Consider the following 13,660-nt stretch of genomic DNA (forward strand, 5'->3'; position numbering starts at 1 on the left):
CTGGGAGTTCCACTACAAGGAAAACTTTTATTTAGGTTGGGTCGCTGCAAATAACACGAATGGCCAATGGAGATTTTGGGTGTGAGTTTGACCTTTAGTGGCAGACTTAATTGTGAAATATAAATATTAAAAACATGATAAAAGAGTGTCTAAATTGGCTTGCAAATCACTGCAAAAAAATAACCCAAAAAATCAGCTACGCCAGCCTTGTATCCCGAAAAACTCTAAAGTCGGGGCAGTCGGAGAACCATTACTAACTTTTATTAAGAAAGTCATAACGTACAATTTTCACTAACAGTAGTTACCAAACTTTACCTTAAAAATGTGGCCACTAAATAATTTGATTTTATATGCATTATAAAACAATAATTCCGCTAATAGGACAGCCTCTACCGTTGCAGTGTTTCAGATGCACTAGTACTTACAGTTCCATTCCGAGGCTGATATATTAACAAAGGTTTACGAGGGCAGAGCAGTACATATGTAAGTTTGGCCTTATGACTGACCTTACAATGCACTTAGTATCCTGTACAGGGAGTAATGCTGCAGCCACTCCCACAAGCCATTTATTTCAGCTAAAGACCGCCAAGCACTCATAAATCAGCATTAGGAACCTCTCTCAGTCTTGCACTCTCATTTAAATCTCCACATTTTCTTGTCTTTCATTCTATATTTTTGCCTGATTAACTCAATTTTGATTTCCCCCCTAATAGTTAAATACAACACAACTGGAATATCTGAACTCTGCTGTACTTGAAAAAGATGCTCTTGTAAAGGTTTCATTCTACCAGTTGTTTATGTTGTACACCTATTGCAGCCCCTACTCCATTCACTTTGAAAATTCCTTCGACTGCAGATAGAGACAGCGTCCCTGAAATGTATACGCTGGTATCGGCACCTCTATTGATTTTAATTAGGTTAATTAGTTAATTATTTCAGGATCAACTGGGGGCATCCATTACTTCACAGTGAGGGAATTGTGTGTATTCATGTGTGCGTGCGGTGTGGTAGTGGGGGAGGGTCTCTTTTGGTCATGGCGGGACAGTGGAGTTAATATGGTAATGAAGACGATAAATTATCACTCACAGCAAAGTCAACAACAACATTAGCATAGTCAACCACCACAACCCCTTGACCTCCCGTGATCTCTCGCACATCTGTTTCGTTTTCTGTCCAAGCAGCTGCTCCTTCAGCACATATGTGTGAATTTGTGTAAGAGTTGCACAAGTGAGTTTTTAATGCTGAGCGTATAACTGAATTCACATCTTATCATGTTGACTTCAACAATATAACAGTATTATTTTTGTACATATTAATATTACATTGTCTTGCCTGAAGTCTAAATACGGTCCCTATGTTCAGGCTTGCACAATAGGACTACATGAACTTTAATCCCATTTAAACTGCTTCTATTGATCGCCGTCAACGATGGTGTGCACAATTATGAATGCCTATTTGAAGTCATCCCTTTACATTGAAGAAATAAATAAAAAAATTCTAGTATTCGATCAATCATCTGTTTTGGAGATTGCTTTGTATGGCATTTGGAGTGTTACAATTCTATATACTAGAATTGGATTGAGTGCCCTTTTGATCACTTGTGCAAGCGCAGATGCAGAAAAAAATGAAATGACATCACTAAAAAAGCGGAATCAAACAAAAAGTAAGAGAATAATAGTATGAATGGGTATTTTTTATGGTGAGCAGAGAGCAAGAAAAAGCAGTTCTCTTCACTTGTCATCCAAAGCTGAAAAAACCCTGCAACATTAATTGACCAATTGTGTTCAAGGATGAGTTATTGTTTCAAGTTTACGTCAAGTTTTGTAAAATCAACACAATATCTTAGACCCCTGACTCTATATGCCGTAACTTATCAAGAATAGCACACACCCTTGTATGTTACACCTCCCCCAAATCACTGGTCACAAGCAGTTTTATCTCTACTCGTGTCCTGATTTGCTGGGTTTTGAGCATGTGTACACATGCTCAAAACATTTTTATGCATATGCAGCCATTTTTTTCAGCATGTGTGAATAGAAATTTCACTTGTTCACACTTGTGTAACTGAATGTTTTGAATGCACCCTCTAACACAGTCTCACTATACAATAAGACATGGTGGCTTTAAATCACTCTTTAATTCAATGCTTTGGTCAATCTCAATATGCTTACTTTCCTGGTTTAAAGAAAGACTGTTGTCATTATGAACGGACAACGGCGTGGCTGGGACAGCAGACACCTCTGACGCCGGCCCAGGCAGAAAGGGCCACCGGCAGGATGAAAGGCTAGTGTAAGCACTACAAAGAGCACCAAATTGCACATGCGTACCAACAATTTTGTAGCATAAGGTATGAACCAAAGGCCCTAACGCCTGGCCATTTGACCACGGGGCCAGAGGGAGTGCAAAGGGTCACCACTGGCCAAAAAGGCCCAATAGGACTCCTTCTTCAGCTTGACGGCATCCCTTACCGCTGGTGTCTACCAGCGGGTTCGAGGATTTCCGCCACGACAGGCACCAACCACCTTGCGGCCACAGCTCCGATCGGCCACCTCAACACTGGATGCGCGGAACATGGTCCACTCGGACTCAATGTCCCCCGCTTCCCTCGGGATAAGGTAGAAGTTCTGCCGGAGGTGGGTGATGAAACTCTTTCTGACGGGATTCTGCCAGACGTTCCCCAGCAGACCCTCACAATACGTTTGGGTCTGCCCGGTCGGACCAGCATCTTAACCCGCCCTTGGAGCCCACACATAACCAGGTGGTGATCAGTTGACAGCTCCGCCCCTCTCTTAACCTGAGTGTCCAACACATACGGCCGCAAATCCGATGGCACGACTACAAAGTCGATCATCGAACTGCGGCCTAGGGTGTCCTGGTGTCAAGTGCACATATGGACACCCTCGTGTTTGAACATGGTGTTCGTTATGGTCAGTCCGTGGCGAGCACAGAAGTCCAATAACAAAACACCGCTCGGGTTTTGATCGGGGGGGCAGTTCCTCCCAATCACGTCCCTCCAGGTCTCACTGACATTACCCATGTGAGCGTTGAAGTCCCCCAGCAGAACGAGGGAGCCCCAAGGGGGAGCGCTCTCCAGCACACCCTCCACCCTGAGCTGCTGTTCGGTGCATAAGCACAAACAACAGTCAGGACCCGTTCCCCCACCAGAAGGCGGATGGAGGCTGCCCTCTCTCTTACCGTGGGCAACTCCAGAGTGGAAGAGAGTCCAGCCCCTCTCGAGAAGATTGGTATCAGAACCCAAGCCGGGTGTGGAGGCGAGTCCGACTATATCTAGTCGGAACTTCTCAGCCTCGCACACCAGCTTCCCTGCCAGAGAGGTGACATTCCATGTCCCCAGAGCTAGGTTCAGTAGCCGGGGGTCGGACCGCCTTTGGCTGCCGCCCAACTCACTACGCACCCGACCCCTTTGGCCCCACCCACCGGTGGTGAGCCCATAGGAAGGGGGACCCACATTGCCTTTTCGGGCTGTGCCCCGCCGGGCCCCGTGGGTATAGGCCCGGCCACCAGACGCTCGCCTTCGAGCCCCACCTCCAGGCCTGGCTACAGAGGGGGGCCCCGGTGACCTGTGTCCGGGCAAAGGAAACAAAGATCCAAAGTTTGTGTTCATCATTGGGGTCTTTTGAGCCATGCTTTGTCTGGGTCCTCACCTCGGACCTGTTTGCCATGAGTGACCCTACCAGCGGCATGAAGCCCCAGACAACATAGCTCGTAGGCTCATTGGGACACGCAAACCCCTCCACCACGATAAGATGATGACTCACGGAGGGGACAGAGTCTTTCTGGTAAATTAACGATTTACTGATTATAAATACTGCAGTTGTAGGTAAGGTAAGACACAAAGAATTACAGCTATACATAATTTTGAAGATGACAGAACAACAAAATGTTCTATCAAAAGAGCACACAATCTCAAAAAGAAAATATAAAGTCTTTACATGGGTCTCAACAGACAAAAAAAAACATTCAGTGAAGTTTTACAGCATTGTCTTATCGTACTCGTGCAGAGTTGAGCAAATATGAATGAACAGGTAGATGAAATTATGTTTGACTTCACCCATCACCTGAAAAAATATGTTGTCTTGTCCAAAACGACTTATTTAGAATTAGTCATTTATGGCTATGCTTTACGCTATGACTTGACTTGACTTATGAATAAATAGTTGGCTGCAAGAACTGTCACGGGCACCAGAAAGTGAAACATCTCCATCCCGTGAATATCCATCCATCCATTTTCTTAACTGCTTAGTCCTCACAAGGGTTGCGGGGGGCCCTGGAGCCTATCCTAGCTGGCTTTGGGCAGTAGGCGCGGTAGGGTACACCCTGAACTGGTTGCCAGCCGATATCCCGTGAATATTTCTTCATTAAAAACACATTTACTGCCTTTAAGAAAACCACCTATATAAAAAAAAAAACTTTTTTTCTCTCTAACAGTTCAATGCTCTTCCAAGTAGACACATTTCACAGTATTTGTATTGTAACTTCAACCTTCAATTAGGTTTTCCATGTCAGATTGGTTATTATAAGTAAAAAGTTTCCTAAAGTATAGCATGTAACCTTTAAAATTTACAACAATCTAAAGGTCATCACTGTCATGTCTGGGTAGAGCTGGCTTTGGTTGAGGGCCCCGATTGGTCCTGAGTGGATGCCTGCCCTTCCGCAGGCTGACCAATCCGGGCCCTCAGCCACTTGTGCCTGGCCCCAGGTGTGACTAATCCCCTAATTAGTGTGGGTGCATTTAATTCCCGGGTGGTGATCAGTCCCTTGTGGGATCATTGCCATTGTCACGGTCACCCCCGGAGTTTGTGCTGTCGTTTTGATTTTGAGTTTGTACAATAAAACATAACAGTCTAACCCGCACTCCTGCCTTCCTGCATTTTGGGTCCTCTACTCCACACGCCGGCGGACTCAACTCCGCTCCTTGGCCGGACCGTGACAGAATGATCCCACCATAAACGGACCCAGCGGATCAAGAGGCAGGTACCGTTCCTGTTTTGGCGGTGCGCATGCAGCGCCCGCTTCCAGTTTCCAGCGGCGCGTGGGGAGCGCCCGTGGCCAGTTCTGGCGGCGCTCGTGCAGCGCCCGTGCCGATGTTTCTGGCGGCGCTCGCGAAGCGCACGTTGCCAGTGTTTCCGGCGGCGCTGATGGCAGTGCCCTTGCCGATGTTTCTGGTGGCGCTCGCGGAGCGCACGTTGCCAGTGTTTCCGGCGGCGCTGGTTGAGCGCCCGTTGCCAGTTCTGGCGGCCCCCGTACAGCGCCCGCTTCCAGTTCCGGCGGCGTACGTCCTGCGCTGCAGCCCCTGGCATCATCGCCTGAGCCGCTGCAGCCCCTGGCATCATCGCCTGTGCCGCTGCAGCCCCTGGCATCATTTGCCTGTGCCGCTGCAGCCCCTGGCATCATCGCCTGTGCCGCTGCAGCCCCTGGCATCATCGCCTGTGCCGCTGCAGCCCCTGGCATCATCGCCTGTGCCGCTGCAGCCCCTGGACTCTACGCCGGAGCCTTCATCCGGGTCCCACTACAGACGGTGACTTTGTTTAGGACGTCTGGGATCCGTCCCTTAAGGGGGGGGTACTGTCATGTCTGGGTAGAGCTGGCTTTGGTTGAGGGCCCCGATTGGTCCTGAGTGGATGCCTGCCCTTCCGCAGGCTGACCAATCCGGGCCCTCAGCCACTTGTGCCTGGCCCCAGGTGTGACTAATCCCCTAATTAGTGTGGGTGCATTTAATTCCCGGGTGGTGATCAGTCCCTTGTGGGATCATTGCCATTGTCACGGTCACCCCCGGAGTTTGTGCTGTCGTTTTGATTTTGAGTTTGTACAATAAAACATAACAGTCTAACCCGCACTCCTGCCTTCCTGCATTTTGGGTCCTCTACTCCACACGCCGGCGGACTCAACTCCGCTCCTTGGCCGGACCGTGACAATCACCAGTTACAATAAATGTCATTACCGGTACTTTCAAAGTACTGTAGTGTCTGATGCAAGCCAGTGTTATGTCAGTGAGGAAGATGACATACATTTGCATGCCTATGTCAAACAGAAAGACAATAGAGCCTTCACCGCCATCTAATGCACAGAATACGAAGACATAAATGTCTTAAAATTCTAACTACAAAAACTATGTACAATATATTGTCAATTACAGTTTTGTACATCAACAAGACCTTACAGGACAATTCAATCAGATGCTTGCCAAGCTCCTATTACAGACTTCATTGCATTGTTTACATGCTGGAAAGGTCCATAAGTAGCTCTAAATGCTCTTCATTTGATTAGATTTCACATTATAAACATCAGAGCAGAAACACACGATTGTCCCCCGATGACTATAATAGACTGTTGCGTGAGTGACTCAATTTGTTTGTATTTGTTTATCAATTGAAAGGGTGAAAACATCCAAAGTTACATAAATAGACAGCATGAGCATCATTTAAATTGGATGAAAATCGAGATTTAAAAACACAATGGAGATGCTTATAATCTTTCACACCATTTTCTTCAGCTGCCCCAAGAATCTCGTTTTGTCACGAACAACACCAAAACTGTTCTACCACCTAAACGAATCGGCAACAGGATTTTTATTTTGAACAAAGAAACTGTCATTTAGTCCGTTCTGCAATTTTGTCTTCTTCCACCCCACGGCAGAAAGAAGAAGCGCTTGGTCATTATCACTTTAAGTATTTTGCAATATAAACATGTTTATTATGCAGCCTATTCAGGAAACACACCAAAGAAAACCCTATAGAGGCGAAAGAGGAACACTGTTGAATGAAAAGAAATGCAGTGCATTGTATTACAGTGACCTTTGCAAACTCTACGGCGAGGATGCAACATTGACCTTCTGACCTCCACCACAAAAGCAGGTAAGTACTTGCATGTGCTGTATAATAGGCCGTAACTATATTTCGACATGCAAAATCAGACAAGTTCATCCAAAAAGACTGTCCATTACCGAACCCCAACAATACATTAAGCTCACACCAAGTGATCATGACATATTTCTAGTTTTGATGTCATGCAGTCTTTCATTTTAAAAAGACATTATTGGCAATTTATTTTCACACGTGAAAATAAATAAATTTCATAAATATCCTTGCTTATCTCATTGTAGTTGATGTAAATGTTTAGATGTGCATCAATTATAATTTTATTGAAAGGAACTGACTATAAACACAAATCCCATTGTCATTAAAATTGTTAATGTAATTTCCAGACTACAAGGCTGTTCAAAAGCTGATCAAAAGCCGCAACAGCTCAATTTAGCCGTGAAAAAAAATGCAGGCATGTACATAATTAGCTTTGGGTCTCGGGTCACGTTATAATATGGAATATTTGCAAGGAAAGCGGTCACACTGAATTTTTCAATTAATTTTTTTAACTGTTTACTACCCAGAAAAAATGTTTTGTTTTTTGTTTTTTCGAACAATGCCGAGCAGAGCTAGTTACACAGTGGTAATTTGCTGACAAGCTTTTGCTCTTCATCAGACAATAGTCCACGTCTTTCAATGTTGACCGAGAATTGTGTCGAATAAACGAGGGAACTGAATTACAGAAATGACTGACAGAGGTGAGCACCTCTGTCAATTGTCAATTCCCGTCAATGACGATGCCCACCTTTTGGCGTGTGCTTAATGACGCAAAGCCTCGTAAAACACATGGCCTGAGCACCAAGTGAAGCAGGTTTACGTCTGTTGATCGGGATGAACACAGGCTTTCCTTTTCTGTGTATTTTTGCAAGGCTTTGCGTCATAAAGCGTTGGTCGAAAATGCAGAAGCACTTGACGAAAGGTGGCCATTGTCATTGACGGGAATTGACGATTGATGGAAGTGCCCACCTCTAATGACTGATATGAAGATTCACCTATGACTTTTTTATTTTAAAAAGTCTATAAGAACATTTTAGATAAAAAAAAACAACAACAACTGAAACAAACATAGGGCCTACACCAAATAAAATAGGCTCAGACAACTGTAACTTCATTGCCAAAAAGGGAACTGTGGTTGTCTTTTGTAAATTGTCCACAGTCTGGACTAAACACCTGCTTCTACTTTGCAAGGTCATCCAGGTAATAACTGAGATAATCTACTTTCCTCTTAGGAAAAAAACAACACAGCGGGATAAACAAATTTTCTGTTATTTCCAGTGTCTTTACAAGAATTAATTTAAGTGTTTTATTAAATAATAAAACCTTGTATACTGTATGTTGATAGGTTGAGCCAAAGAAAAAGAGTCTCACAATTCAAAACAATAAGTCACAGTCTGAGACAAAGAGCATGCGTTGCTTTTTTAGTCTGCAGGGAATTTAATCGGAATACTGTTCTTATGAATTAACGCATGTTTGGAAGTCCATCAATAGAAAACTGGGTGTGCCTACCGTTCTATAATAGCGGTGCCTGAAAATCAGTTTGCCCCACATATTGTGAGTCATATTTAAGTATTTGATGATCCACTAAAAAGATGTCATGAGGAGGAATCCTCTGCAATTGCAGTAGTGAAAAAAAGTTCACTGGCGCCAATATTTTTTTGCCAATTAGCATGAAAAAAATATGTCTATGTTTGGCCATCAGCGCAACGTGGTAGGGACAGATTATAACCATTGGGCAGTCGGTTAGTGTAGCTGAGCATTATGGGCCAGGTATGTCCTGCACTGTCAGCACAAGTCAGCTGCCACCGTCCGATTGGCCATGCCTACAGAGGGTGCATGAACCCAAGCTGTTACATATAGGGTGGTAATTAAAACTACATGTAAAATGTGCAGACCATTTAGTGACCAATCCACACATCTTTGACCACAGAGAAGCGCGGAAAATCTACATCAATAAATGGGTTATTTTTTTGTGTTTATTTTAAATTGTAAGGTTGGTGTGTTCAAAACAATTAGCAACAAAATGTGAAAAAACATGAAAGGCCACATCTCACTGTCCTTTCAAGTTCTGCCGCCTTTGGTGAATGATTTGGCCCATTTTACCACATTTTGTTACAGTTCTCACAGCTAGCTATGGTATCTGTTTTTATGAGTTAAATCACGGAACATCACAGTGTCAGAGGGTTTACAGGTCTGGTGTGATACGCACGTTGTGTTCTAGTATGATCTGACAGTTTAGAAGGGGTTTATAGGATACCACTTGACCACAGCAGTGATGTTTGACCAAAGTACAGTATGCCATATTCAAGTTTTGCAGGTTTCACTACAAAACTTGATTATAGAGCAAAAAATGGCCAAAGGTACGTGGCCACCAGAAACATCCTTTAAATGTAGCATTTGAGGGAAAGTGAAAAAAAAACGCAATATCGAGATCTACGAGTGCAAAGCCGATGCCACTCGTGCCTCCTCTGTATTATTGAATAATGCATCATAATAACCACAGGCTTGTTGTTAGAAGGACTGTGCTGGTTTCTTGACATAATGACTGCCCTACTTTTATCGTGTGCAAGAGAGGGTATTGAATTGGCATTAATGTTTCAAATGTTTGCTACCAACCAAAACAAAAGCCTCAAGATAAGATAAACAAACAGCCTTTGCATGACAGGGGTGCCAGATAATGAGATCCAATAAAATAAGATCTGTATTTAAAGAAAAACATTTTAAAAATCATGCCTTTAATAAGATGAGAAGTATAAAGACCACATTGTATCCCACCAAGTATTTCCAATTTGTTCAAGATCCTGCATACTTACTACAAAAGATCAACAAAAATACCAAGTTCATACTGTAAAGTCAGTTTCCATTGATTTAATCATTTGATTGGTTTTCTTTCTTCTTAAATGTGGTCACCTACTGTAAGTACATATGTACAATATACGAGAAGCAATGCAATGTTTCAATATTTCTAATATTGTTACAACCTTATTTAGCTACTACCTATTAGAAACAACTGTCATTATGGTAGATTAGAACATAATTTGACATTACTAGAAACAACAATTATGAGCTAATGAGCAACAAGCACCTCCTGCATATGCCAACATTTTGCCAACATCACTGAAAAAGTCCAATTACATACAATATAATTTCTGTTAATGTTAAGGATTTGTTTGGTGCGCACCCCAATCCTCTACAAAGTTTTGGGAAACCTCTTAAAAGGGAATGTACTGTATGAAAAATGACTTTTATCGTACATATCACATGGTTCTATAAAAAAAATAAAAAATACTGGCGGGTCAGTGTCTGCCCACCCATCAAGTATAAAATTACACAACCAAAGTCATCTGCCTATTTTTGTAAATACAGTATGTCGATGAGCTAGCCATTTTAAACTTCTGCCCCACTGTTATAAAACTGTGGGGATAGTTAACAGAATACCCCCCCACACACACACACACACACACAGATTTTCTCAGTCAATGACTTGACAGGCAGTGTGTACAAACTTCCAGAGTGAAAGTGCCGCTATTGAAGCACTGTCAGAACTCATAAGCCAAAATATGAAGACAGCCGCAGTGTTGGCTAAAATTAGAATTAGCTAATAGTGTTACCTGTACTAGCTCCGCATAATGTTCGGCTAACTTGTGAACTGGGGGGGTGGCATATTTTTGGGCAAGAGCCACACTAATACACAAATTAACAAGCGTAATTTGGTGGCTTATTTATAAAATGCAGTGCTTGTGGCGAAAATGAAATTGTTAGAAATCCAGTGGTGCTAAGGCATGAAAACAGAGCTACAGTACATTGTGTGTTGATGAACATCAATTAGACTTACAGTATATCAGTGTCAGCTTCTAATAAACCACACTCTTTTGAGGGCTTGGTGAAGAAGTCCGAGGGGCTAAAGAGGGTGTGTTTGTGCTTGGCGATGTGTCCATGCGCTACATACACTGAGAGAATTGATGTCTCAGCAAATTAAAATGCTTTCATTTTGTTTAAGCTAAGGGCATTCGCTTGTTTTCTTGGGCTCTGCTTCCACTACTAGTAGCAAGCAGCGAACTGCTTGTTTTAAATTGTGGAAAGAAATGCATCATGTCTTCATAAAGACTAGCTTCATAATGATGGTCCATGTTCCCATGTCAAATATGAGTTCATGACAAGATATGAACTTGAAAATGCAAACAATCTTCTCAATCTTTCGCAAATGTGCATAACTTCTATATGACACATGGATAAACTGTATTCTTGCGGTATTTGTGAGTTCACAAACTCCCGAGAATCCATCTTGTACCGAGCCCGCTGATTTTCAAAAACATGATGCAAACCACAGGTGGCATGGACGAATCATAAAGCAATATTGTGTTTGAGGGCGGGATATGTGGCTGTGAGGAAACCAGTAAGTGCCGAGATCGTGGAAAACAAACAAATCTAACATGGACGAATGGATGCTGCAATTAATTCTGTTCTAGCATAATTACTGACAGTTTCTTTGTTGAATGGTGAATAGAGAGAGGCGCTTTGTGCATTTGTAGCTTGTAAAGATGTTCATGTTTCTTTTTTTACCTACGACGAGAACGAAGACGCCATTTTCATCTGTTGCCATGATTGGTCAACACAAAAGGTACATAGACGTGCACAAGTTGCTGCATCATCCAATCAGCTCGAAGTATTGTACGGCATGTCCTGCCCTTGAGTGAATCACAATTACCAATCCGGCTATTGCCAGGTTAGAAAAGCTGTAGGTGTGATACAGAACACAAACCAACAGTAGTTTGAATTGTTGCATCTTTTTCAGTAGACAAACTTTATGATGAAGTGTTTTTCTCAGCCTTTAGGGCAAGGGAAATGCTGGTTTCTGAACACATAACCTCATTACAAAGGCCTTTGAATGGGCCCGGCTGACCAAAAGCCATTTCTAAAACCTTGTTACACTTACGTTGATGCACAGCCCGGCTCATACAGACTACATTCTGTCCTTAAATTATGTCACATGACAATCCTGATGATTAGAAAGCTCGCTTTAAAAAAATAATAATAATAATATGAATTTCGATCAGTGTTGCTTATCTGTGTCCCTCAGATTGAAACATAATTTAATTTGCCACCTGTTGCAATTGCCACAGCTTTATGAAAGTGGCCCCTGTAAATCCTCCTGCTATTTGTCTGACAGAATAGAGGCCATCTCCTTATGACCATGTCATGGGGAAGTGGATGTTCTTTTATTTGTATTGTATGTATGGTAACCCAAATAACAATAGGTGATGGTAGTAAATTGACTTGTTTTCTTTTTTCTCTCTGAAGGATGGTACAGTGTATACATATTTCATACATTAATGGCATACATGGCAACTACAGTGGTTGTTGGAGAGAAGATGCTAGTCTGCTTTCTGACTACTTTTGTAATAGCCTTTAAAAGGTACGGTCACCCAGGTGCAGTACTGTTTTATAGGCACCTTTACTCTGGTATTTCTCCTCATCTCATTACATGTTAACATTTGTGTGATCTGATTTTCTATGTTGTCATGCAAAACCAAATATACAGCAGAGTGTACACTGCAAATTTGTCCTAAAATAATATTGATACTTAAGGATGTGGAAAAGCTTTGTTGTAAATATTGTAATGGAAACTCTAAAAGCTTCTGAGAAATTTCTAATTATGTACATGCCGACTTATCAGTCAGCAATTCATATGCCACTTTTTTTTACCAGTAATTTACCTTTCTTTTTCTTCACTACAACATGTTCCTACTTCTTCACAATGCAAATTATAATACAAGGAAATGCATTTCAACACAGACTTCAGAACCCTCTAGACATCTGAATTAAAAGACAAATACTGTAGCCTACCTGGAATGAACTCATCTACTTCTTGGAACACATTTTGTAGGTCTACTTTGTAAACTAGAAGTAAATATCACTATTTCTGGGTAGAATTCAGATTTGCTAAATGTAGGCTACTTAATATCATCCAAGGCAAGTAAAAACAAATGAAACCCCACCATATACCTTTTGAAGATAGAAGCAAAAAAAAGTAACAAAAACATTTGTGTTCTGGTCTTTTCCTTCCAATTGCAACAGCATCTCCAAATTTGAATACAAGGTGAAGGGAAATATTCAAGTTTGACTTTACATACATTAGTAAAAACTAACTATAATAATTATCATTCATTTACTTTTAAATGTAAAAATTCAGCATTGCAATCACTATACCAAATAGCGTCCAATGAGAAATGTGGTCTTCTCACCTGCAGCATCACTTGTGGGCTTGAGGTAATGTCCCGTTGCTGGCATTGCAACCTTGCTCGTGCAGTGTTTTGAATTCCTTCAAAAGTTGTTTAAATGGGTTTGTCGGTGGGGGTGAGGGTATGACCGTAGACCGCAAAGCAGCACTTTCTTTATCCGCATTAGGCGTTGTTCTGTCTTCTTTGTAATGCTCAAAAACGTACAGTTGTTTGTTGTTGTTTTTCTTTTCTTCTTTAAAAAAATATAAAATAAATGTTCACGTGAAGCTGAAGGCGCAAATATAAATAGTGGCGTGCAGTTTACTAAACGACAGTGAAATACAATACATGTAGTGGCATTTCACCAAGGAAATACAATATCTTACAGTTACTGTGCGTTTTAAACGGATGTCTTTTTTGTCCATTGTATTCGTTCACAAAATGGTCTCCACGTACGGTTACCACAACACTAACTGTACAATAAATTTTATTTTTAATGACACACACTCTCAATACAGTTTACCGCTGCAATGACGTTTCGTGACCTGATTGGCTACGTTT

General features: G+C 42.1%; 1 protein-coding gene across 9 annotated transcripts in view; it reads right to left on the reverse strand.

Moving 5' to 3' along the window:
• Positions 1-13,536, reverse strand: part of LOC144040752 (uncharacterized) — a 142,268-nt gene extending 128,732 nt beyond the window's left edge. For all 9 annotated transcript variants that reach the window (XR_013289831.1, XR_013289830.1, XR_013289832.1 and 6 more), the window contains exon 1: positions 13,124-13,536. The gene's annotated coding sequence lies outside the window, so the exon portion shown is untranslated. The remainder of the gene's footprint in view (positions 1-13,123) is intronic.
• Positions 13,537-13,660: the final 124 nt, after the last annotated feature.

Source organism: Vanacampus margaritifer, chromosome 20 (assembly GCF_051991255.1).
Source record: "Vanacampus margaritifer isolate UIUO_Vmar chromosome 20, RoL_Vmar_1.0, whole genome shotgun sequence".
Lineage (NCBI taxonomy): Eukaryota > Metazoa > Chordata > Actinopteri > Syngnathiformes > Syngnathidae > Vanacampus > Vanacampus margaritifer.